This window comes from Ursus maritimus, unplaced genomic scaffold (genome assembly GCF_017311325.1).
Source record: "Ursus maritimus isolate PB19 unplaced genomic scaffold, ASM1731132v1 scaffold_1, whole genome shotgun sequence".
Taxonomy (NCBI): Eukaryota; Metazoa; Chordata; class Mammalia; order Carnivora; family Ursidae; genus Ursus; species Ursus maritimus.
In genome coordinates, this window is record NW_024423343.1 from 26,540,731 (window position 1) to 26,568,430 (window position 27,700).

General features: G+C 36.2%; 1 long non-coding RNA gene across 1 annotated transcript in view; it reads right to left on the reverse strand.

Moving 5' to 3' along the window:
* The window catches only part of LOC103659813, a 137,412-nt gene that overhangs the window by 49,234 nt on the left and 60,478 nt on the right, over positions 1-27,700 (reverse strand). The window contains exon 2 of the long non-coding RNA XR_567635.2: positions 23,344-23,393. This is a non-coding gene — a long non-coding RNA (uncharacterized LOC103659813). The remainder of the gene's footprint in view (positions 1-23,343; positions 23,394-27,700) is intronic.

Below are 27,700 nucleotides of genomic sequence, written 5' to 3' on the forward strand. Positions count from 1 at the left end.
CCTCCTCTGATTAACAAAATAAATAGAGCTAATTCCAGTGTGGCAGAGGCTACAAACTGTCCTCCATTACCCATTCTCTCCTTCCTCTTCAGCAAAAGAATCCTCAAATGTTAGTTGGGCACGTATTTATTCTGAATAAATGCCACATTTCATCTCAATAACAAGGTATGACCAATAACTAAGTTCTGGTCTCTGGGCATTTAGAACAAAAGGTGTGTTTGACTAGTAGGAAATATGCATACAAGGTAGGACCACACCCTTCTCCTGTTCTTTCCTCTTCCTACTCTCTGAGATCCCTGCGTGTCAGACAGGTGGGCACAGAAGCAGCCATCTTGGACACAAAATGGAAGTTGCATGTTGAGGATAGTAGGGTAAAAACAGGGAGGACATCTGAGTCTTGATGAAGATGGAGCACTATGCCAAACTTAGATTGGCTTAAGTTAACTATTATTTCAAATTTCAGACTTTAGTTAAGATAGCAATTTTAAAAACAATTTTAAACCAACTGACAAACATTTTTCAGTGTTTTTTTTTTTTTATTCTCCCCTGGATCTAGTCAAAATTAAAAATACCTAAGAAAAACTCTGCTCTCAACACTCAGAATTGTTGGATTCATTTTCCTTCCACAGTCACTAATAGAAAAGAAAAAAGGAAGAAAACTTAGGCCATATGTAATCCTAACAAATTACTTCAGCAGTCCAGAAATGAGTAACTGGTTTAGGATAGACAAGAGTACAATTAAAGTTTATGGCTAAATGAGAAATAAATAACTTTTAGGTACTTAGTGATATATACAAATTTGCTCAAAGTATTTATTGCTTCTCCCTGGAGCATTTTTCATCTTGCTGATACCCTTTGGGGGTTGATGAATCTGCTTGCCTCCTACTTATTTCAAATGGAATTCTACTTTTAGAGCAATTAAAAAAGGGATTTTAGGGGACTTTTTGTCATTATAAGACTGAATACACAAATACATAACATTCCCGGTTATCGAGCCATATTTTCTTCTTGAAGAGCTGTTTTAATGGACTTAATGATAATGCGATATGATTTGCACAGATGTATGCTTTTCCTCCCTCACGTCAGGCAATGCCCCTCATTCCATAAGTTCAAACACTACCTCTTCATCAGAACAATCGTTTGCTGAGAAGTTTGCCTACAATGCATTGACTACAAGTTGGTTTGAACTGAATGCTCTGCTAATTAGATATAATCATGATGACAACACAATTCCAGTTCTCCAAAACTTGCTTATTTCCCTTCAAAATGCAATGTCCTTATTGCTCTAATATTGCACCTTGACACCTGTTGCTGCTTCATCCACATCCCCCTTTCCTAACTACAGCCCTCCTTAGTTCTCATCTAGACCAAGAAAACTCCATTTTGAAGGACAAATAGCACCTCCTTATTCTTAGTTCAGACACAAAGATTATTAAGGAACCATAATTAATTGGTCTTTCTCATAAAGAGAGGCTAGAGATGTGACTCTGCTTTTAAATGTGTAAAAATGTGATTAAGAAGAAATATGGATATACATTTCTGCAGGTCAGAAGATGACGTGAGTTCAGCTACCCCTCAAGTTCCTTTTTTGAGAGACAGCCCTAAATCCTGGTGCTCTTTTAGCCACAATGAGAAGGTCTGGGGGCTGGAAGCAAAGTATATTAATCATACTATAATCAAATTAAGAGTGAGATGTGGCATTTGAAATATCTTCCCATAGATGGTGGAAGCAGTTTTAGCCAAAAAATAGGAGTAATATTACAGTATTTTATAAATTAAAGCAGATTTTGCACACAAACACTTAAAAATGGGCAATCATTCCTGTCTTTCTCTAGAACAAACACATAGGATTTCTAAGGGAAAATGTATAATATCGGGTACTGTTTCTTGTTCTAAAATATTTTATTTATTTAAGATTTTATTTATTTATTTGAGAGAAAGAGAGAGAGAGAGCACAAGCAGGAGGTAGGGAGAGGAAGAAGCAGGTTTTCCACTGACCAGGGAGCCCCATGCAGGGCTTGATCCCAGGACCTCGGGATCATGACTAGAGCTGAAGGCAGATGCTTAATCAACTGAGCCACCCAGGCACCCCTAAAATATTTTATTTTTTAGTTTTAGACCCAATCAGTTATTTTGAATATTTTCTCTGAAGAACAATGGCTCACCTCCAGCAGGTTCTGTGGTTGAGTTTACATAGGTCCTTTCAGGGGTGGGTTGGAGGATGGAGGAAGCAGACATAGAACAAGGGATTGGGAATTATAGTCAAGTCTTCTAGAAACTTGACTTTGAATATTTTCTGAAAAAAAGAAAAAAAGATAGCTTCCACAATGCAAAGTAAAATTCTACAAAGGCACATAATTTAAGAGATTCTGTCCAGCCTGCCCACAATCTAATAAATAAATTTTAAGCCCCTGTATTAATCTAGATAGAGAATTGAGTATAATGAGCCCTTGTTGGATCCCCTAAAGAAATGAAACCAGAGAAATTACAGGGTTTTTGGAAAGTTAAAAACAATGTCAGGGATGCAACCTGTGTCCTACGACTGACTGTCAAATGTTAGCATCAGAATCATATGGAGGGCTTGCTAAAACAGGTTGTTGGGCTGCATCCACGCATTTCTGATTCAATAGGTTCTGGGTGGGGTCCCAAAAAGAAATATGCATTTCCAATAAGTTCCCAGGTGATGCTGATGCTGCTGGTCTACGGAATACACTTTGAGAACCACTGTCTTATATGAAGGAAGAATATTAAGCAAGCCAAAGAGGGAGCTCAATCTTCACTTCACTTCACGTATGGTAACACACTAAGCACCTGAGAAAAATCTAGAAGAGATGGTTCCTTAATCAAGTGTGTCACCTCCAGTTATGGAATGAATAAGTCATGGGAATAAAAAGCACAGCATAAGGAATACAGTCAATGATCTTGTAATAGTGATGTAACGGGACAGATGGTAGCTGCACTTGCAGTGAACACAATATATAGACTTGTCAAATCACTAAGTTGTACACCTGAAACTAATGGAACATTGTGTGTCAACTATGCTCTAATTAAAAAAAAGAAAAAAGAAAAAATCGAGTATGTAACCTCATTGTAGTGAAGCAGGCTAGTAGTGACGATGGGTATTGTGGAAAGTGGAGAGAAAGAGCAGAGAGGGAGACAGCATACGTATGCAGGGCAAGAACAAAGACCAGTGGACATCAGTGGGTACATGGTAACAACAACTAGATTTCCTTATTCAACATATATTTAGTGCGCATCTACCATGTGATAAAAACTTGGCGGGTGTTAGGTATTCACCAGGGATCAAAAGAGAAAACGCTCCTGCTCTCATGAACATTCTAGTTAGAGGAAATAAATAATTACACAAATACATTAAAAAATATCAGATAGTTCTACAATATATAAGTGCTATGGAGAGAAAAATACAGGGTCAGGTAGGTTAGAGTTAAGTGTTCATTTTTCACCCAGGGCAATGTGGGAAGAATGCCTACCAGATATCAGACATAAGAGCTGCCGCAAGAAACTTGAGACAATCCCAACCTGTAACTTTAGCAATGACTTATCCCCCAGATGCCAGGATTAGTATAAAGAACTCCAGATAGAGAGGGTGTAGAATTCATGGGCGCCCTCCAGCCTAGAGGTCTACTGCATTCATATATTCACAGATCTAGTTTAAGTAGGTCTGGAAGAGAAGAGAAAGTATTTGTTGGTTCTGTGGTCTTTCAGCTTTATAGATTCTGAACTATATCCCATCCACAGATGTGTTGTGGATGATAGGGCTTCGGAAAGAGGTTTGCACATTTTATATTCCAGGTCTGAAATGAAATTTTTCCAACATGCAATGACCAAGATCAGAAAATAGGAATACCGTTTGATTTAGTTACAGCTTTTATTACAGCAATACTTCTTTCACTTTTAGAATAGCAGAAAATAGTCAGGACTGAGGTCAGCCAATGCTTCTGAAAGGATCTAGCACAGCTAGTTCAATTAGGAGGTAAATTCTATGAATTCTATGGCAACTTCTTGGTTATTTTTCAACATATAATATAGACATAGAAGGACAGAAGGATTTGCTCCCAGGCAGAGTCCTCACCTTTTTAAATTTATATAAATGCTTACATCCTGAACTGCAAATGCTCATGTAGCTTATCCAAATAAATCTGGAGTGCTCTAAACACATACCACCCCCTACTCTGTACCCCCCCCAAAAAAAACCCAGAAAGAAACAAACCAAAAAAACAAAAGACTGAGAAAAGCCTCACTCACGCCAGTGCTTTTCTCCATGCACTCATATGTGGACACTTATCTGCATATTCTTTGAATTGCATTTCCCTCTACTTTGAAAATTCTCAGGCACTTGATGCAATAAGCTGTTTGTGTATTATTATTATATCTCTTAGTTTTCTGCATTCTCATGAGGTCACTTCCTAGACTCGTAGTTTCCTCTTTTAGACCACAGCTGCATCAAGCTGACTGCTGCCCTCAAGAGCATAGGACCCAGGAAAAAAGTGATCGGGCACTCCCCATCCACTGATGGTCAAGAATACCTTCTGAATTATCAGACTGCTTTTCAAAGTCTATGGTATGTTTAATTATGTGGACACCACCTCTGCATCAGTTTTGAAGCTTTGAAAATATCAAAATCATGACATGACATGGGAAGAATTCCATTTTGATGAAATGAAAAACACAAAAATTCTTCTACTCAGAAAAAAAATGTAATGGAGAAAATAAACGCAAAAATAGAATTGGCTAGAAGCCAGCAACCACGAGGAAAGAAATATTGCAGGAAATGGAACTAATCAGTTACTATAGTGAAGACTTTTTTCCCCAGACTTTCTTTGGGAAGGAAAAAAAAAAAGAAATTGTAAATTAATATATAAACTAAGTTTGGACAAAGCTACATATGTAGTCTTGAAGTACACAGAATTCCATGTGAACATTTTTTGAAAGGGCAGCAGAGTTTTTACTTAGTGGAATTTCCAAAGTTAATCTTCTTGAGATCATTCTGATAGCCTCGTCAAACATTAGTTAGAAAGGCTGAAGCTGCTGAGGTGTAGGGTATATATAATTATGCCATGATACCCTTTCCAAAGGCGTAATTATCTTGGTCCCTAACTCAAGTCACTCCAAGGGTCAGTCCATTCAGGAATGGACATGCTCAGCAACAGTCACTGCCTACAGATTAGCCTTCCATGAACTAACAGTTGTCCGCACACTGGCAAATTTTATAACCTGAGGAAGTGTCTCCTTTGGGCTGTTCTCTCATCATAACTTCCTCATATCACTTGGTTGTTTTGGTATAAAATATACCAATTGTTTTTTAACTGTTTTACACATACGAAATACCAATTCTAAATATGGATATGGAAAATTGGTATCTGTGTTTTTAAATATAGGTTTAGCAATAATTGTCCTTTATTTGGTAGGGATTTTTGGAAAACCGGTATCATCAAACCTGCCAAGTATTCTGTGATTCTAAGTTTAAAAAATTAGCTGCTTATTTACTTAAAGATATTTTTCAAAAGTCTGACAGCCTTTAGGCATTGCAGGAATGGTAGATTCAGGGCTGTGAAGAATGAAAAATAACCTTTCTTATATAATGTCCAATATCACATGTGAGTTTAGTGTGTGGTGTCAAGAAAAAAATGGTGTCCAGAAATTCAGACCTTGTCCTGACACCCAGGTTGATAACGATCACAGTATTAAAAAGCTGGGATATATAGACATTAGAAACCATATGGCTTATCTCCAGTTAACTTATATATAAGAAAACTCAGGTCCTGAGAGTCAAAGTTTGTTATTCCAGGTCATACAGCTGCTTAGCAGAAGAGGCAAGAGTCAAACCCAGCTTTCTGGATCCCCAGGGGCACTGATGGTCACGGTCATGGGGTAAGAGAACTCCAGTCAGGAACAGAACAACACAACAGGTAATGAACTGAAAAAAAATAATTGATATGGAACTGTTTTCACACCTTGTTTTAATCCACAGAAATTTATGCACAAATAAATTAATGAAGGTCTGGAGACATTTTATAACCAACATTTCACAATATTCAGGGAAAAGACATAAGGACAGAAAAAAAGAACGGCTAATGAAAAGGTTTCTGAATCAAAGTATTTTGTGGAATTTTTCCTTTACCGGCTTTCCTTGTATTTCACAAATATAAGACTGAAAATTGATGAAGATGTACATCGTGCAAGACACTCTCCTCCCTACATTACATATGTCACCTCATTTATTTTCTTTGATTCCTATCATATCAATTTTTAATCTCAGTTTTTTGAGGCAATTAATACAGAAATTGTTGAATAGCTAGTAAGTGTTGGAACCTGCATCTGAAACATTTCTATATGATTCCACCATCTATATGTGTATCCAGTGAATTAAATCCCTTAACTCTTGAAGATTATCCCTCTGGCCCTGCCTACCTCCTTATTATTCTCTATTCAAATATATATTTCTTTAAAAAAAATTTCACTAAAGAAGTTCCTTCTGTTTATGGAAAAAACATATTTCTAAAATTAGACAGAAATAAGCATTAACGTTTATTCTAAATAGGAATAAATAAGAGAACCAGGACTTTCAAAATGAAAATCCTTATGTATTGAGCATCTAAAATGCCTTCTCGAGGTTGCCATGCCAACCATTCTAGGTACTAAAATAAGCTGTGAAACAACATTTACTCACACCACGTTATGTAGGCCTTTGATACGTTCAACTGTTTTAATAAGCCCAACTAAATTTTGCATCTTTAGCAAATGGGAGAAATAACACTGGCACAAATCATCAGGGAGGCAAGCAACATAGTTTTTGTGTTTTCTAAATGAGAGAAGCCTTGACAAACAGATTTAAAGGAGACTTTTCATTTCCGTTAACTTTCTTTTTATGTATTTCCATAGTTAGTCATCGCTTTTCAAAATAGAGTTTTATAAAGTTACGCTTAAGATATAAACAGCACTAGAAGTGCTTAACACTGAATCTGTAGGAAACAGATCTGAAAATGTAGGGCACCTCCATCCTTGATTCAGACCACCCGGCAAAAAAATAAATGAATAAAAAGCCAAATGGAGCTGAACAGGTCTGAGGATTCCTGCCATGCGGTTTGAAGAGATTTTGTCTCATTTACCATGCTCCGTAAGGGCTAATACACTGCAGGTTGACTGACTGCTGAGTATGACAGGGGCCTCCAGAGGAGAAGAAGGAGGGACTCCCAAAGGTCAGGAGGAGCAGGAAGGGGGATCTGGCAGGTAGACCCAGTAGACCCAGCCTCAACATGCAGAAGGCCCAGGAATACGGCAGCCCAGAGAGGGTGATTTGAAAGGGATACAGCAGATGACAGGGGCACACAAGGCAGTGGAAATAATAGCAACCAGCATAATCAACAGCTAATGGGTACAAAACCTCTATCTGGCAGGGTGCGAGTTTACAGCAAGAGGGTAATGACAAGGCATATATAGCCTCTGCCTTCAAGGAACTTAAAATCTAATTAATAAGAAAAATGAAGGTTGATTAAGCAACGCAAATAAAGTGAAGTGCCATGACAGACAAAAGTCAGCGTGTTCTAGGAACGCGTAGCTGAGACATCTGGCCCAGTGGAGGGAAGGCTTCTCTGAGAAACTGATATGTAAAAGTGTATCTCAACAGAAACATGGAGAATAAAGGGAGAGGAGGCAGCAAACTATTTACTGGAAGCAATTTCAGGTGAATGCAAATATCAGAATTTAATTTGTGCCTTACCAGCCTTTGCATAAGCATGCAATCTGTCACATCTAAACACCAGATTCAGGCATCCATAGATAAACAGGAAACGACAACAATAAATTCATTAGAGTCACGACTACTCTTATTACATCACCTGTAATTGTGGGCTGCACTGAATTGATATCTCTGGTTTATTGGTTTGTGTTTCCTGTCCATAAACTGTAATATGTCTGAGTGGAACACTTCTATTTCTGAGGGGGTAGCATCAACTATTATTTTTCCCTGAATGAGGAAGATTTAAGATTTGACCAAAGGTGAGTAGGCAAAAACAAACTTCCAAGTAAGAGCTTTTAGAAAGACCCCAATTAATGACTCTGCTAATAACAATTTCCTGGATTCGAGGTTCAGGTCACAGCCCTCTAATTGGGAGAGACCTACAACTGTAAGTGTCCTATACATATTAATAATTTTGAAACTTATTTTATATATTGATTTAAACCCTCAGTCAGTGGGGTGACTGGGTGGCTCAGTCGGTTAAGCGTCTGCCTTCAGCACAAGTCATGATCCCAGGGTCCTGGGATCGAGTCCCGCATCAGGCTCCCTGCTCAGCGGGGAGTCTGCTTCTCCCTCTCACTCTCCCTCTGGGCTCTCTTTCTCTCTCTCAAATAAATGAATAAAAATCTTTAAAAAAAGCCCTCAATCAGTGACTCCAAATCATAAAATACATTCACAGTACTTTCAAGTTATTTTGAAGAGGACTTGTCACAAACATTCCTTGAAACATCCTCTAAGACAATTATTTTATTCAATCTAAGATTTCAGATTTGTCAACCTACTTCAATGACATGACTTAGTATCATTCATCTAAATCTGTGAGACTCCTGCCAGCTCACTCTTCTTCCTCTGCCTTTAAGAGTTCAAAATGCTACTTTGTGGCAGATGACATCATTTTTGCTCTGGCCATGTTTACAGTGCTCCTGACTTCTGCCTTGTACATTCATGGCCATGCCTTCCTGCTCTGATCAGCTCTGGAGTTCCAGGTTACTTCGTTTTCTAGATATCATCTCTCATATCATAGAAGAGATCCAATTGGTGAAATGAAAGGAGGACCACCATCTGCACTGGAGCACTGCTAGGAAAGATGCTGAAATGAGCTGTCTGGTTCTATAGTTACATGAGGAGAAGCTCACCACAGGTTTTGTTACTTCTCTAAAGTGAGCAGACTGGGGCACCTCGGTGACTCAGGCAGTTGGTTAAGCGTCAGCCTTCAGAAGCTCAGGTCATGACCTCCCTGGTCCTGGGATAAAGCCCTGCATGGGGCTCCCTGCTCAGCGGGGAGCCTGCTTCTCCCTCTGCCTCTGCCCGTTCCCCCACTTGCGCTCTCTCTCTCAAATAAAAAAATAAAAACAAAAAACCAAAAGTCAGCAGACAAATTCTCCTCATTTGAATTATATTTAGAAGACAACATACCTGAACCCAACTCCTAAATATATGGTCTGTCAAAAAATTTTTGTGTGTGATTTATGAATTTACTTATAGGAAGTCTTATAATGCTGAACAACTGAACTATACTATCATATATTTCATCTATCATTGTATTGAAAAGAATATCAAGAGGGCTCTGATACTTATGAAATCGTAATTATTCAATTTAGCAATTTAGTATGTGAAGCTTGTCTAAAATATGCAATAGAATTTTGTATGTAAAGCTTAAACTTTTGATCTCAAGATCCCAATTTCCTGGCTTATCAGTTCAGATGGAACATGAATGTGCTTCTAATGTTATCTTCGAAAGGCACCGAGTCCGAGCTGACAGAGTTCTAATGTGGCCAAGTCTCTTTACTGTTCTTTCTCTGAGAAGTTAGAAAAGAAAGATATCAATCCTTACAGCTGAAGTAGACTTTTTTTTTTAAGAAGATTAAAAAGTTTACAAGAAGCAAGGAGGGAGCACAAAGACAGACAGATGAATGTAGGAGGAAAAGGTTATGATCCAATCAGACATCCTTTCTTCCTTAAGAATAAATTGTGTCGTTTCCTAGTAATGACAAAAAAGGGGTGGGAGGGAAACTTGACAGGTGCTGCCACCAAAAAAAAAAAAAAAAAGTTTTTAAAAGCCATCAATAGATGCATTTTTAACTTGTTAATAGATGAAGACAAATCATTTAGCAAACTCCATCCTGCATGTGGGTATACCATACAAATATGCTATGGGGTACAGGTATGTACTTCAAAGGCCACCACAAAGGTATGTACTTTAGGCCACCCCAAAATGTGCCACTCTGGCATATCGATTATTTTGAAATTAAAGTTACGTAAGAAACAGCTGATGTAAGAAGGACAACTTGATCCTTTTCTGTGCCCATGAAAGTAGGAAAATAAGTTCCCCCTGTGAAGGGTACACTCCCTGCACTTGGAGGATAGAAGGTATCCTTAAGGCCATGGATAGGGATTTCAGGGCTGAGAAGGCTACATAAACAAATCTTGCTACTTCATTAATTTGCTACCCAAGCGCCAAACTTCTTTGTCTTGTCAACTCTTCACGAATTTATTACGTCTTTGTCTAGAAGGTATAAAAGTTGCCTGCTTTGATCACTTCTCTGGATCTCCTATCTTTGGGGTCCCTTCATGTACAAAATTAAATTAAATTTGTTTTTCTCCCGTAAATCTCTCTTTTATTACAGGAGTCTCAGCTGAGAACCTAGAAGGGCAAAGGGAAATTTAGTTTTCATCCCCTATACCTAGCACACTTCTTGCCACGTCATGGTACTCACAAAAGGCATTTGTTTAATGAATCAGTAATTTACTATGTGTCATTTTACGCGGACTGGAAATAAGCTTTGTCAGCCTCAGCACTAAAAGAGGAAATCATAAGCTCTAAACCTGACTTTGGAGGCAAGTTGGCACTATGAGGGATTTTTAAAGGAGGATGCCATGCATTATCTTTAATTTCACTGTCATAAATAGCGTTACTTCAATAAGATAGCAATTCAGTATGAGCACAGTTTGCTCAAAGGTTACCATGTGATATGGACCAGGGTAAAAATAATCCAATAATATGTGATGAAATTTAAAACCGAGTCCACAATAGCCCGAAAAGTATAAGTAACAGGGAACAAGGTAAATAATACTGCTAAAAAACTATCCTATGAAACTATAACCTCTTAAGAAGGAAATGGCCTTACATGGGAAAACGATTTCCCTTGTTAAAGAATGACTCTCAGAAGCCTTGTGCTGTCTGGAGAATTTCCCCTTAAATACACACCCTCATGAATAGAAGTTAGGTCTTCACCCCCAAATTAATAAAACAAAACAGAATAAAGTGATATGAAATAATACTTCTGCGGGAAAGATTAAGCCCTTGTGACATTCTTTTCTCTGCACAGAGAACTAAAACATGTGTAGGTGAAGGATGCTGCTTCATTATTAGTCATTATTAGTCATTATTAGAGTTTTCTCCATGTCCGTCTTTAGAATGCTAATATATTCACAAACACAAATATGCATTTTCAACTGTTCCAATTAAATTTAAAGAAGAATTTTAAGGAAAAAAACCACGTGTATGGAAAAAGAATGCTCTTATTAGCACATATGGGTTTTAGGTCTGTATATGTATACAGATGAAGAAGTGAATAACTGGATGTCTTATAGGGAAGCCTGGTCTTCGTAAACTATCTCTGGATCTGTTATCATCAGCAGATGCTCACTCTGGGTGCAACCAAAGTGATTACTCCCAGAAAGCTCATAATTGCATTAATTAGGATCACATGACCCCCAGCTTGCATTGCTTTAAAAAAGCAGAAGGCCAAACATTAGCATTTGAATGAGCACCAGAGGTCCACCAGTTGAGAAAGTTTAAGTGAAATGCACCAGAAAGCTTTGAATGTCCAATTTCAAAAACACTTAAAGGAGTACTTTGTTATTTTTACATTGTCCATTCTGCCCTCTGCAGAGGCCTGAGCCTTCCCTTACAAAGGCCAAATCTCAGCAGTACAGCCCCACTAATTTACCCGGCAACAGGTTACAATGACTAGGAGGAAGGAGTGATTTTACCTAAATCTTTCCACTTTAAAGCCTATTTTTTTTTGTTTTAAAATATATTAGCAGTATATTTAGAGGACCCAAACCATCCATTGACTACTTTTTTAAAGAAATTATGATTTAATTCATTGTAAGGGCAAATACAAATGAAAAATAAAGGGCTTAATTCTGCCTGTGAAAATAAGGGTAGAGAGACTCCATCCCTCTCCTTTATCTTTTAGAATTTCTTTCACTCCCCTTTTCAAAGGTTTGTAAATCTTTATAATGGTTAATTAAACCTCGGGCCTCTCTCACACACAGGAATGTTTCTTCAAGGGCCTGGGAGCCATCTTTTAAAAATGCAAACTTGGAGGGAGGAAGCTTCTCTATCTCCCAGTTCCTGTAGGAAATGAAGAGTCTAACTTCAGTGGACCTCTTGCTCCAAACTGTAAAACTAGCTGCTATCATAAAGGTTATGAGAAGTTTGTCTCTCCTCTGGAGAAAGCCAATTAGCTAACACAGATGGTCACCCCAATTACCAGGTAAATGTAGTGCTCTTACTGAAGGATTAGTTATCGTTTCTCTTGAAAGCATGTATGTAATGGGTTTTATCTGCCTGTTTATAAAAAAGGGAGAAGTTTCTTTTGGTCTTTGCAATCTCTTAGTGGATTTCCTGTGACGTGCATCTCCTTCTAGTTTAATGCTTATTCAATAACAGAAGTTCTGTTTTGTTTTGTCTTTTTCTCTCCCTACTACCTTTGTGGAGAGGATTTCTGTGTTGGGAGTTTGTTTTTAATTATATTTCCCCAACAATTTCAATTACAATGAACCCTTCTCCCTGTAGTGGAGCCCTATTAAATAATTTAACAAATAATTTGAATGGTGAAGTTCCAAATTTCTCATGTGAAATTTAGTAAAGAGATGTAGTACTTAATTTTACTATTTCATTTTACCTTTAATTATAAACAAGCTTGGTAGCATTAATATAAAAATAAATCCAGATAGCATGAATGTCAGTTGGAACATTAGTTCCCATGTGTTGAGATATTAGTATTTATTTATTTTTTCACAAAATCTAACGCACAAATGCAACTTTCTTAATGGAAGCTCTTGAAACAGACATTCACGTTAGCACTTCCATATGTAACTATTCTTTGTGCACAAGGACAGCATGAAAGCTCTAATGACGGATTGAATTTCTGTTCAGAGTTTTAAAAAAAAAAAGTAGATACACATAAAAGTAGATAAAGACTGTGCCCAGCTCAGGTCACAAATCTAAACTTAAGTCAGCCTGCACTTTTGGGAAACAACTGTCAAGGAATCCTAACATCTACCAGTCACAATCCTCCAACCCAGCTTTAGCTAGCTTACCCTACCCTAGATGACAGAACCTGCTTATAAAGAAATTCTCAACCTCCTAGCCTACCATGCCGTTTCTGCATTGCCTTTTCTAATGCTCTGTAAAATTCACTGTTAACCAAAGTCCCTCAGGAACACTGTTCTGCTTTGTGAGGCACTGTATGCCCCCAATTCATGGATTGTTTCCCCTTGAACAGAGGACATCAAACTTGTTACTAAATTGTATTATTTCTGTCAGTTGACATAGTTCAACAAATATTTGTGGAAAGAAAGAAAAAAAAAAAAAAGGAAGGCTGGAACAGAAGAAGAGAGGGAAGAGGTAAAATCCAGGTCCAAAGTAAACCTGTCCTACACCTTCTGTTTCAGGTTTCCTAACTTCTCAATCTTTGGTACCTTCTCTGTGCCTTGGCTTCCATAGAACTCTTTGAAGAAATGCCCTTCTTTTTCTACATCTCACTCTCTATTTTGCCTATTTAAATTCTAGTCACCTTTAAACCCAATTGAAATTCCTTTTTTTAAATGAGATCTCTGTAATCACAGTGAATTATATCTTCTCTAGATCTCTCTAGAAGTTATGTCTGTACTTAGTATTTGATTGCATTATCATGTATTAGTCACTATTTATATGCTTTAGCTTTCCCTTAGCTTAATTTGACTGCAAGCTATCAGAGAACAAAGGAACCATTTTTAATACTTCTAAAGCATCCACAGAGCCTAGCACTCAACTGAACTGCAAGTGTATTCTCAATATTTGACTTATTCATAACTATTCTGTTCCGCTGTAACTGTACCTTCTCGTGTAGACTTACTTCATATATGCAAAGACTTTAATATGAGAGTACAAGTAACAACTCATGATTTAAAAATATGTCTAGACCAGGCAAAAAGAGTTATCATTTGGGCTATTTTACTCCCCTCCACCCTTTCTTTTTTAAAATTTCCATGTGGCTATCAGGCATTTACCTGTCACTAGGACTTTTTTTTTTTTTTTTTTTTTTTACATAAACTATTGTCTTCCTTGAGCACATTTCTCACTTCCCCCACCCCTCATCATCATCCCGCCCTATGAAGTGGTGTACATCCACGTGGGGCACCTTAGCTAATGACTCCTGCATCCAAGAAAATGGGACATTGTTTGATTAGCTGAGTTGGACACCATATATGGCAGAATCAAAATGATGAAATAAGTAGGTATCAAGAACAAAAGCTGTATCATCTTTGTGAGGTAAATAATGAAGTGGTCAAAATATCACTGAGCAAACCATGACACAGAAGTGGAGAAGATACTATGTTTAATCCAAAGAGAAACTAGATACAGGAAAATCATTAAACTAACAAATATTTATTCAGTCTCTGCAATGTAAAAAAAACAAAAAACAAACAAACAAAACCTCCCAGCAATTCCAGGTACGGTGGAGGAGGCAGAATGATGTCTGATAAAGGAAATAAAAACTATTTAGGTAACTTCTCTAGGGGATTTATGTTTATAGTTGATACACAGTTATTTAAGTACTATAAGCTATATTAAGGTAATTTACATAATTTTTAACATGTAACATGTATTTGTTATGTAATGCTTGTATGAAATATAAGAAAAGGTGATAAACCTACATATAATAGCTGAGCCTGAACACAAAAGTGTAATTTCTTTTTGGTCACTGATTTCACCTAGCCTACATAGCTGCTTGTACATGCCTCAAACATACTATTAATAGTGAAAATTTTATATCTTAATTTCCAATTAGTTAAAACAGGTGGAAAATCCCAAAGGGAAACTAAGTGCAAAGGTCCTCTCCCTGTGATATGATTGCCAAATCGTCTGCATTATATCTCTGAGTCCCTAAAAGATAATGGAAAGTCAAGTGAAATTTGAAAGAGTTTGCATCTATTAAGTTGCCTTTTAAATTAAACACTCTACTCACCGACCCATTTTTCCCATATTGCCAAACTTACAGAAAATCTTTAAACAATGAAAAAAACTTGAAAATAAAAATCACAATTAGAAGAGGGAATTCTTATTAATTTTACTTTCCCTAATGGTTTCAGAAATGAGGTCCTCAGTTCCTTGGTGGAAAAATCTGGGTTTTTTTGTTTTATTTTGCTTTTTAAAGATCCATTTATCCATTTTAGAGAAAGAGAGAGAGACAGAGAGAGAACGGGGGAAGGGGCAGAGGGAGAAAATCCTCAAGCAGACTCCTTACTGAGCCGGGAGCCTCACCCTGGGCTCCATCTCAGGACCCATGAGATCATGACCTGAGTTAAAACCAAGAGTCAAATGCTTAACCGACTGAGCCACCCAGGCGTCCCTTGGACAAATCTGTGTTTGAAAAACAAATCCCTGTTGTTTAATTTATCCTCCTCTATGGGGCTGATTTTCCTCATAGCTGGCTTAAGACCCCTTAAAATGCCAGCACAGATGTTTTTTTAAAAGTGAACTAACACATTCTATCACCTTAGTCTTGAACCTAGAGAACTACTTTTTTTTTTTTTTAAAGGTTTTATTTATTTATTCATTCGACAGAGATAGAGACAGCCAGCGAGAGAGGGAACACAAGCAGGGGGAGTGGGAGAGGAAGAAGCAGGCTCATAGCAGAGGAGCCTAATGCGGGGCTCGATCCCATAACGCCGGGATCACGCCCTGAGCCGAAGGCAGACGCTTAACCACTGTGCCACCCAGGCGCCCCTAGAGAACTACTTCTGACAAGGCATTAATCCATGTCAGTAGATATAAGGATGAGACTGAAAAGGTATTTACACTCTGTAAGTAAAACATCTTCAGGCAACAGATATCAAGTTCACTCATACTTAGCAGATCTGAAGATTAATATCTTATAAATGAAGCCATTACTAAATGGTCTATACTTACATATTATAAGCAAGTAATTACATTTGGGTAAGTGTATATTTTTGTACTTATTTTTATCCCCAAAAAGACTTCTCTATATTTTTAAGAACTATTACATTTTACACAGAAATAATCTTTTATAAAAACTGTGTCTAGTTTGTGACTAAGTTTCTCTGTGCATGAAATGAGGATGATAGTATCTAAAGTTTTAAATATTTATTTATATTCTAAAAACTGGCTAATATGCTTGCTTTACTTTTGAACTATAAACTTCATGTGACAGACATACAATTTTTACTATAAGACAGAAGAGGAGGAAGAGAGAAAGTGAAAGACATGGGTGGATATAGAAATATACACATAGAAGCATGTGTATAATAAGTATATTATAAGTATATAAGCATGTGTATAATAAGTGTTTTGTTTTTATTCAGCTCTTTACTAATTAGATTAAAATCATGGAAAGAAAAGTAAACAAAGCAAAGACTCTGAATCAACATAAGTTGATGGTCACAAGACATTGAATAATAATGGAATGAAACCAAGTCTTGGTTTTTCAACTAACATTTTTATATTGCTAAATAACCGTAGGGAATTAGTTCAGAAAAGGCAGATCACTTTACCTTCTTTAACAGGAATGGCCCATCAAGTGTGCCTAAAAGCAAAGCCCTTGAACTGTTCATTAGCAAAACTATCCAACACTAGTCTACATATCTATGTAGCTATCTAACTTATATGTATTATATGTTACATTCCTTTTTCTGCTATGCAACTGATGATTTTCTATTCTTAGATGAATAACTAATGAAACTAAATAACTATGGACTTAGAAGCTGAGGAAGAAGAAAGCATATCCCCTTTCAATAATACAAAGTTATTACTTGGCAATAAATAGGCTATAAAAGAAATACAGGATTTCTAAATGAATGGACTCCTTACATAAGAAGAAAATGTACTTCTTATGTTTTTAAATCCTCCAAACTTCCCTAATAAGATATAGGCCCAAATTAAAGTCATGGTATTCTTTAATGGCATAAATAATCTGCAAAAAACATCAGCTGTGCTATTCTTGGGAACAGCATTCTTTCTTCCCCATGAATTCAGGAAAAGAATAAAAATAAGCTGATCAGTGAATTAAATCCACAGGATAGATTTCAGAAGCAAGGGGTTTATATGAAAACATAGCCAAAGGACTGTCTTTTGTAGCCATTTGATACTATAAACATTTAGTTAAGAAAAAAAAGACTCAGCTAGAATTTTTTTTCCAACATGGAAAAACAGACTCATTAGCAGTTACTTATTATAGTTCCAGCAAGTTGTGTTTTCTATTTGTCCTCTGTGGCATCAACAAGCCTATTTCCTCAGTATGTCAAGACTCTGTCAAAATAAAGGAGCAATTCTGGGAACATATTTTCCTGAGGTAATACACTAGATCATAAGAGGAGATTGAGAAGTGATAGCAAGCTTGCCTCTGATTAGGTTCTGGGCAGCCTCCCTAAAATATGTCACTTTGGCATATTGATTATTTTAAATACAAGTTACTTAAGGAACAGCCAGTGCAAGAAAGACACTCTGACCCTCTTTTGTCCTCCTGAGAGCAGGAAATAAATCTCCTTTATGAAAGGTATTCTCCTGTACCAGGAGGTAAAGAGACATCCTTATCACCAGATAAGAGAGGGAATTCAGAGTCCAGAAGGTTGTATAAACAAATCATGTTACTTCCTCACTAATTTACTACCCCCAAGCCCAAACTTCTTTATCTTGTCAATTTTTCACAAATTTATTGTTTCTTTGTCTAAAAGGTATAAAAGTTGCCTGCTTTGGTCACTTCTTTGAGTCTCATATTTTTATGAGCTCCTGTACAAAACTGAATTTGTTTCTCTCCTGTTAGTCTGTCTTATGTCAATTTAATTACTAGGCTAGCCAAAGAACCTAGAAGGAAAGAAGGTAAAAATTTTCCTCCCCTACACCTGTCACCCCCACTTCAGCCTGCCCCCCACCTCTCCCATTCCAAATCATGTCACAAGCTTGTTTTTTGATTTCAATGTTTGTAACGGGAAAGAACAGCTTTTTATGAAAAGGAAGAAATAAGTATTTATAATGCTTCAGATTTTGGAAAGCTGCAAAGAAGAGAGCAAATTCTCCCTAAAACCAACTGGTCTTTCCAGTTTGAAATGTGATTCTAGCGGCTTTGTATCTCTCCTTAAAGTGGTAAACAAATAACTAGGCATTTTACAAATCTTTCTGGAATCTCAAAGTCACTTTGTCACATGTCAATCCAATAATTAGAATTCTGGGTAAGTCTTCATCCTTAAATATATTTATACTATTACCATATTATGCTAAATGGAGGAATAAAGCAGAATGACAAAACAATGACCTTTCTCATACCTTTACTCTTTAAAATTCCTCAAATTGAACCTAATGATTGTTACTGTTTCGAATGTCTTTTGGGTGATTTGTTCAAAGTCCTTGCTTTTTTGCTCAAATTTTTCTATCACCAGGGAAGAAAATAGAGTGATTAATAATTACTAGCACACACACGCACACACAAACACACACACACACACACACATCCACATATATTTAACTGTATATTTAGTTTATAGTATGTAATAAAATTGTCCATTGTGGCTTCTAATCTTTATAATTCATAAAAGTAAGCATTCCCTAGCATGAGACAAAATGGCTAGGACCCCAGGAGCTATGAGTTAGCAGGAGAGATAAGAAATGTCCAGAACTAATCATAACATAAAGAAGTCTGAGCAAATGCTATGAGGAATGTGTGAAACAACGTGAAGCAAGTGAGAGGAGAAATATAGTGAGACCCTGAGGTGGTACTGAAGGTTGACAATGTAGCTGGTCAAAGACTGGTTGGTCTTGACTCTGCAAAGCTCAAAGTACAAAGCTTACTCAGAAGACATAAGAGTATCCTCTCTCCCCACTCCTATTATATTAGAGTATTCATATTTTCTACACTATTTTTCTTAAGTTAAAGTCCACTCACTTATGTAATATGCTGCTTAGTTTGTTAATAGTATCTTGAATAAAAGATACACTATCATTCAGCAGAGCATAGAATGGTCAGTTTAAATATATATATAAAAGTCAGTATATGTGTGTATACACACACACACACACGTATATAGAACTTCTGACTTCATTTATATATTTTGTTTTATGACAATAATTTAAAGATCTTCATTAGTTTTATTCTTTATTAGTTTTATTCTTTATTAGTTTTATTCTTAAGAGAAGCACCAAATTTATTACTCATGTAAAACCCAGAGGGGAAAAGGCTTTTGATAGAGGTTTTAAAAGTGATTTAGAATCCTCTTTATTTAAGACTCATAACTATGCATTACCTCATTTAATCTTTAAGTGAAGCATAGGTTATTTTTGTTCCCATTTTACAGATAAGATAGTGAATTCAAAGAACTCGATGGCAAACAGCTCAACAGTATGGAAACATATAGAAAACATGAGAATTCGAGGCAGAGGTTGTAGACTAGAATTAGGAGGGGGGTCCAGGTCCAGATTGAAACAATGAGATACTGGAAATAGTCTGAATGTCCAAAAATAAGTAAAACAGTGAAAAAATTATAGCATATTTATAGGATAAAACATCACGTAGTCATTAAAATCACATTTTCAAATAACAAAAGGTACAGAATACAAAGTTTAACTTTAATTTTGTGAAAACAAAGTGAGACAAAAAGTGGAGGGAAATATACCAAAATACCAGTAGCAGTATTAATAATGAAGAGAAAAAAATAAATTGGAAAAATCAATACAAATTTTTTTTTAAAGGTAAAAAGTGTGGTGCAAGATGTTTTTAAACATGACTTTCTAGATTCTGAAGTTCACTCTGATTCCCTTTTGTAATATCTTTCAGGAATTTATGTCTTTTCCTAATCTAAATTCAATAATACTGTATTTCATAGAAACTAAAATACAATCTGTTGTAAGACATATTTCATTTGACAGGAAGAAAGAAAGAATATCTGCCAAATTAACTGTGGCATTTATTTGATTTTACATAGTTTAATGTGAGAAAACATCTTAGAATTTGATAAAATATTGCAAGGACATTTCTTTTTTAAAAAATTTTATTGAGGTATAATTGACATGCAACATTATACTACTTTCAGGTACAAAACATGATTCAATATTTGTAGAGATTGCAAAATGATCACCTCTAAAAGTCTAGTTAAATCTGTCACCATGTATAGTTATAAAATTTTATTTTCTTCTGATGAGAACTTCTTAAGATCTACTGTTTCAGCAACTTTCAAATATGCAATATGGTATTGTTAACTATAGTTACCATGCTGTATATTACATCCTCATGACTTATTTAAATACTGAAAGTTTGTCCCCTTTGCCTCCCATCACCCATTTCACCACCACCCCCATTGGTAATTTGATATATAAGACAGACCATAAGTATTTGTCTTTCTCTGAGTTACCTCACTTAGCATAATGCCCTCAAGTTTAATTCGTGCTGTCAGAAATGGCAAGATTTCATTCTCTTCTATGGCTAAATAATATTCCGCTTTGTACACATACACACACACACACATACACACACACACCACATCTTCTTCATCTATTCAACCATCAGTGGACACTGAGGTTGTTTCCATTTTGGCTTTTTAAAATAATGCTGTAATGAACATGAGGGCTTAAATATCTTTTTGAGTTAGTGTTTTCATTTTCCTCAGATAAATAACCAAACGTGAAATTGCTGGATTATATGGTAGTTCTTTATTTAACTTTTTGAAGAACTGTTAACTGTTTTAACTGTTTTCCATAATGGCTGCACCAATTTACATTCCCACCAACAGTGCACAAGGGTTTCCTTTTCTACACAGCCTTGTCAACACTTGTTATTTTTTTTTGTTTTTTAGATACTAGCCATTCTAACAGGAATGAGGTAATATCTCACTGTGGTTTTGATCTGCATTTCCCTGATGATTAGTGATATTGACCATCTTGTCATGTGTCTATTGGCCATAGGATGTCTTCTTTGAAAAAAATGTCTTATTTAGTCCTCTGTCCATTTTTAATCAGATTATGTTTTTGCCATTGAGTTGTAGAAGTTATTTACATATTTTGGATTCCTTATCAAATATATGATTTGCAAATATTTTTTACCATTCAAGTAGGCTGGCTTTTCATTTTGTCGATGGCTTCCTTTGCTGTGCAAAGAAGTGCAAGGACATTTCTGACACCCCATTTTATATAGCCCCACCTAAAGTTTGCTTTTCTCCAGCAACACTAGTTATTTTGCTCAGCTGTTATTAAGAAGCTTTTCTATGAGGGAAACTTTTCTCCCCCCCTGAAGCAAAAGAACTTAGCTCTAGTTTAGAAAAGAATGGTAATTTTCATTATATATTTTATTCTATGTTGAGATTCTGGCTGTTTCTGGTGAATTAATCTATTTTTTAAAAGCCTTGTTATATCTAGCTACTTTCCCAAAATATGATGTAGAAAACTATCAAATTAAATTTATTCTCAGTTGAAAAGGAAAACAAAACCAATTGTGCCGAACCTCGCATGCACATGTGGGAGATCTAGCAATATGAGAATTTTAAATGTTTCCATTTCTACATTCATTTTATATATTTTAATTGATGCACTTATTTTGGAATATGTAAGTCATTCTGACTTCACAACTAGACTGAACACACTTAAATTATGTTCACTTTCCCATGAAAGAAACTCTCTACAGGCAGGTTGGGTAGCGGATCAGATCAAGAATAGTTTTTGTGTATTACACTTAACAGGTTTTGTTTTTTTTTATTTAACAAAATCTTTTATTTCTTTTCTTTTTTACATGCTCCTTTTTATTTTCTTCCTTCTGAAAAGTGCCAAAATGAGATGAGATTTCAAGTTGCCATGTTGACCATACCAACCATAAAACAAAATCCATAAAGGAAGAGGGACAAAACGTGATTTATTTTTAAGTAAAATGAAAAAGTAACAATTCAGAATTAACCCTGTGTATGAAAATATTCCTGATTCAAAGACTTATACTTTGCCAAAAATCTCATTCTTCTTGTCATTTCTGCTTGGCAGGTGGATAGGGGCTACCAGTGAGAGAAAAGTAGCAAAAAGTTCAAAGTCTTACAAGAAATTCCATGTTTAAATATGTGCAAGTTTACACAGAATGTACCGAGTAGTGGATATGAAAGGACGCCAGGCAACATGAAAAAGAGAAAGAGAGAACAGTTGTGCGTGTGTGTGTGTGTGTGTGTGTGTGTGTGTGTATTGGGGGTGGAAGAGCGAGGTCAGAATTTGAAACCAGAAAAGGTACATATTTACTGTGTGCCTGGTATGTTGCAGACACTGCAATTTGAAGGGTAAATATGGGCTTTGAAGGCTAAATTCCTGATTAATGTAAGCATAAATGAAAAGCCAATGTTTTTCTTTATGTTAATTATTAATCAAAGCCCTGTACAAAAAATTTAGCAACACCTGGCATTTTGTTCTTACACGAGCAACAAAAGCCCTCATTTCATTCATGGATTAGCTTTTTCTTTTGTTGTAAAATCTGAATACATTTTCTAGAGAAGAAGATAGAAGGGATAAATGAAATTTCAATCCCACTGATGTGAGTGCCCTCTAATGCTCTGTTACTACCCTAAAGTCAGTTAAGCTGGTTTTGAGTCTCCCATGAAACCAACTAACAAGAAAATAGAACAAAAGGAATGACATCTTAGCATTTTTGCCAATTAATTGAAATTTGCAACTGATAAGCAATGTTTCAGCTCCACCATCCTTAGGAAATGAGGCTATACCAAACTGTGGGCTTCAAGTGTTTCCCTTCAAATGCAGGAAGCTGGCCATTCTTCCTTTTTTTTTTTTTTTTTAAGATTTATTTATTATTTTAGAGAGAGTGGGGAGGGGTAGAAGGACAGGGAGAGAGAGAATCTCAAGTAAACTCCCTGCTGAGCACGGAACCTGACTCAGAACTTGATCTCAAGACCCTGAGATCATGATCTGAGCTGAAACCAGGAGCTGGACACCTAACCAACTGCACTACCCAGGGGGCCCAGGAAGCTGACCATTCTTTAAAATGTTAGCTAGCCTTTCAAAGAAGTCATTCTTTTGATATGTGTATTTATTAAATGAATACATTAGAATTGGATCTTTTCATTTGATCAAAATTCAGCTAGTGTGACAGGTAAAACAAATGAAACAATAGTTGATAATTAAAGGAATTTTACGAACTAGGAAGGCAAATACTGCTGTGTGTTAAGTGCCCCAAGTCTGAAATGTATCCATTTCTCACTAACTTTCAGCTTTCTACACCACACTCTGCAAGAGTTATTTGACCCAGCTGTCAAAAGGCCCAAGACGCTTCTATTTTATTTCCCAGCTTATTCATAATCAATATAAAAACACCACCAACCTTAATTCCAGCCAGCAGTCCCAAGATACCTTGGATCAGATCAATAAAGTCTGAAAGATAAACAGAAAAACATCTTGTAAATTAAATCTATTGAATGATTCAATCTTTTATTTTACTAAAGAAGAAGATGAAGTTACTTGGTTTCTTGCACCATAAAATGTACTGGCTGATACCACATACATTTATAGCAAGGGGAGGTTATATAGTTATAAAACTTCAAATTATTTTCTAGCTCTCATCTAACAAGATCTATTAAATGCCCAAATTAGGTCCTATTTTTATCTTCAGGAGTTTTTATGTAAAGCAGAACAATGCTTGTGCTTGTCTTCTAAAATGTCAACAAAAAAAATTTTTTTTAAACAAATTCTGTACTCAGTGTACTACCATTTCTCTTGAGAGGTGTTTAATTGGAAATAATACAACTACTGCATTTGGATCCTTAATCTGGTCTAACAGTCTGTAGATTTTTAGTCCAGGATCGACAATCTGTTTAAAGGCAACAAAAGCCAAATAAGACAATTCCAGGGGCAACCTATCCATATCCCCACTGCTTTCATACACTTAAGCCTTGCCACTAAATTATGCTGAGAAGCACACTGTCCAATGGAAGTACAAAGAAGGTCCACCAAGGCAAGGACAAAAGCAAACCCAAAACTTCTGTGCCAAAAGTCAGCCTGTCCTTTGGACAGTTAGTAAAGAAAATAAAATGACATAGAGTAAAATTCTTGACTTGCAGCAGGAGTGTCTATGGCTAAATCTCCAGTTGAAAAACAAAACAAAACAAGTTAGTTTCCAATAGTGTGTTTGTGAGTTAACTGGTTAGAAATTAAGCTATGTTCCACATGACATTGTTACAAATGGTCATTATCAGACTCCCAGGTTAAACCCAACAGCTAAATTAACTGTAAATGGTACTTATTTAATGAAAAGAACAGTCTAAAATAATACTCATATACTCCAGTGAGTTATGTTAATTAGCTTGCCTATAGTAATAATTTCACTCTGTATATCTGAGCATCATGTTACCCACCTTAAATATATAGAGTTTTTATTAAAAGAAAATGAAAAGGAAATACTAGTAAACCAGTAAATCAAAAAATTAGGATTGGAAGTGAAATTCCTGCTTTTTTTTATTAAGGATTTCTTTTTTTTTTTTTTTTAAGATTTTATTTATTTATTCGACAGAGATAGAGAAAGCCAGCAAGAGAGGGAACACAAGCAGGGGGAGTGGGAGAGGAAGAAGTAGGCTCATAGCAGAGGAGCCTGATGTGGGGCTCGATCCCATAACGCCGGGATCACGCCCTGAGCCGAAGGCAGACGCTTAACTGCTGTGCCACCCAGGCGCCCCTGAAATTCCTGCTTTTTAATCTTAAAGGTAGGTGTTTAAAAAAAGTGAACTTTATTATACAAGAATGAAATGATAGGTGGATACATTTGTGAGGATGAAAAAAATGTGGGGACATTTTGACGGACTTTCGAGATTAATGATTTTAATATGTCTACTTCCACTTCAAGCACCTGACTTTATTTTACATTGATACAAATATTACTCTTTTTCTATAAGGCCACCAGCTCCCAGACTGTGTGCCATGGCACCCCAGAACACAACTGTAAATTCACAGAATGCTAAAATATTTTTAATACATGAAAAAACACAGCAACATCCATTAGGCACAACACAAACTACTCACTTGAAGTAATCCACAGTTTCAATATCAGATTGGGTTACATTCGTTTCAATGATATAACTTTGCAAAGTTGGATTTTTGATTATGTTTGTAATATAAAAGCAAATACCACATGAAAACCAATGTGGAATAAGAATGAGGATGACAACACCCAATCTGACTCCCAGCTTTGAGGGCTGGGCTGTACCCATCAGGCAAACACACACATAACATTAGTAAGTAATTGTGGGTTTTTAAGTATGAAGTAAAAAGATTTTTCTTTTAAAGGCCACTAAGTTGTTAGGACATATATACTTATTTTACTAATTAAATAGAGCTGTGAAGTATTTCTTTTGGCCTACGGGGCACCATGAAAAAAATTAACAGGATACTCAGAATGCCATAAACTTGAGAAAGTTTGGGACACTCGCTTTTAAACATTAGTTTTTTTGTTTTGTTTCATTTTTGCTCCACAAATTTAAAGAAAAAAGAAAGCAGGAGAGATCAAAGAAAGAAAGAAGACTAGTAAAGGAGAGAGGAGGGAAAGGCGAGGAAGAAAAATTTTCCTGAAATAAGAAGAAAAATACTGGGAGCGCAGGAACGACAGTGGTTCACCACATGGAGTGACTGTATGTGTGGCTGTGTGTGCTATATATGTGTGCATGTGTGAGTGTCCTGCGTGTGCAAGGGGAGGCTAAAATAGTACACATGAATACTAGAAACGAAAGACAAAGAACAGGTAGAGGGCACACTGCGTAAAGGTACATTTTAACCATGTTGATTACCAGTCGCCATTCTGTAAGAGAACGTGGCTCCCTAGTTGCCTGGAGCCAAGGAAAGACTCCTTAAACCTGCACATTTGTTTGTGTGTAGCTCTAAGCCTCAATTAACCATTTGGCCACAGCTACTTCTTGCTAAGACCTCTTCAACATACTAGACCAATATTCTGATATCTTTAACATTCTTTTATATAGGTTGGATTTTATCTTTTCTACATGCACTTTCAAACATATACACACTTTCATAATAAAAACAAAATGATACTTATTGAGCTTTTCAAAAGTTAGGCTTTGTGATACAGAAACCAGACTGCTTTATGTGTTCCATACATGGGGAGAAATTCTGACTTGCTGCCACCACTGTCCTCCCCCTCCAAACCCAGCCCTGTCTCCCAAAAATTCTAGTTTATTTTCTTTTCAATATAGCATGAGCCAAATGCAAACTTTATTTAAAATATTAATGCTCTCTTAGCTATGTGAACCTTGTAGTTGAACCCGTAGACTTAGCAAGGTGTTGAGCACACAGAAAAATATAAATAAGTATTTGTCAAATGAATGAAGGTGCTTAGTGTTGTGCTTTTCTGATGCTTTGCCAAATTTAAAGGAATCGTTGAAAATTCCCTTTTTGGCAGAAATAAGAAAAAAAAAAATCCCATCCTTGTCCCACCTGACTTGCATCAAAAATATTTCATGGAAACAAAGCTCTGAGGAAGAAGAGGTGCTCATTTTTGACCTGGTAGACTAACGTCGCTTGAGCTCTTAGGGTTTTTGTTTGTTTGCTTGCTTTTCTTATCTTCAGGGGAACACGTCCATTTGCAGCAAGAGCGGCCGCTTTGTAAATAACTCTCTCGACCTTTTTTTTTTCATTCAACACAGTTATTGAGCAAATAGGCATAGAATAGTGAAGATTTATGTTGCCCCAAGGCTCAATCTTCACTGTGAACATCTGCCATTTCAAACACACAGGTCAAGACTCTTTGTGTAGTATTCTGCTGAACAATGCCCTAAGCATAACTCAAATGAAATTCTTTTCAATAGGATTCAGCATCTGCTTCCAGGCAGCTTAACTTATCAGCATATAAAAGCATCACTTCTCCATCTTCTTGCTCCACAACAAAAAGGTAGGGGAAATGTCAGAAAATATTCTCGAGAGTTAACTGCTAAAGCTCCCCCCCCTTTTTCCAATAAGAAATTATCTCATGCCTACGTATTATAAATCATATTGTGATGATGAGATCAAATTATAAACTCTGTATCAAGCTGACGTATGCTTGTGTACACCTCATGTGAAATAAAAATTGAAAATAGCAGATATATTTTAGCTATTAGATTAACAAGGTTCATTGTCAATTGAAAAAACACCTTCTAACACTTGCTGCGCTTTTCCCTTCTTAAAGTTACCCATGAATCTCAATTTACAGAAACTGTTGCTGCTTGAGTAATAGAAAAGTTACTGTCTGAGTTTCAATTTACAGATACAAATGTAGGGAATATTACAGTTCGAAGACCAACTGAAAATCAATTCTATTAAAAAAATAACTGAAGTGCTTTTTAATTGTTTATAATCTTTATTATTTTTTTTAATATAGAGCAGTTCTGTGGGTTTTCTTTTCTTTTTTTTTTTTTAATAGTCTTGTTTAGTATTTCAGGGACCCAAAGTTCTTTGTCATCAAAAGCTTAGTTAGAATGTGGTGGGATGGGGGTGGTTATGAAAAGCCAAAAGACAAAGGCTATGATACAAAGCAGAATATGCCTGCTGTCACAGAGAAATACCAGCAAAGAGCTACAGGAGATCAAAGAAGGAAAAAAACACAAAACACCACGAAATCCTATTATACAGATAAGGAATCACAGAGGATGTGTGTTTGGGCCTGGAAGGAGGTAAAGGATTTTGATAAGTGGAGATGGAAG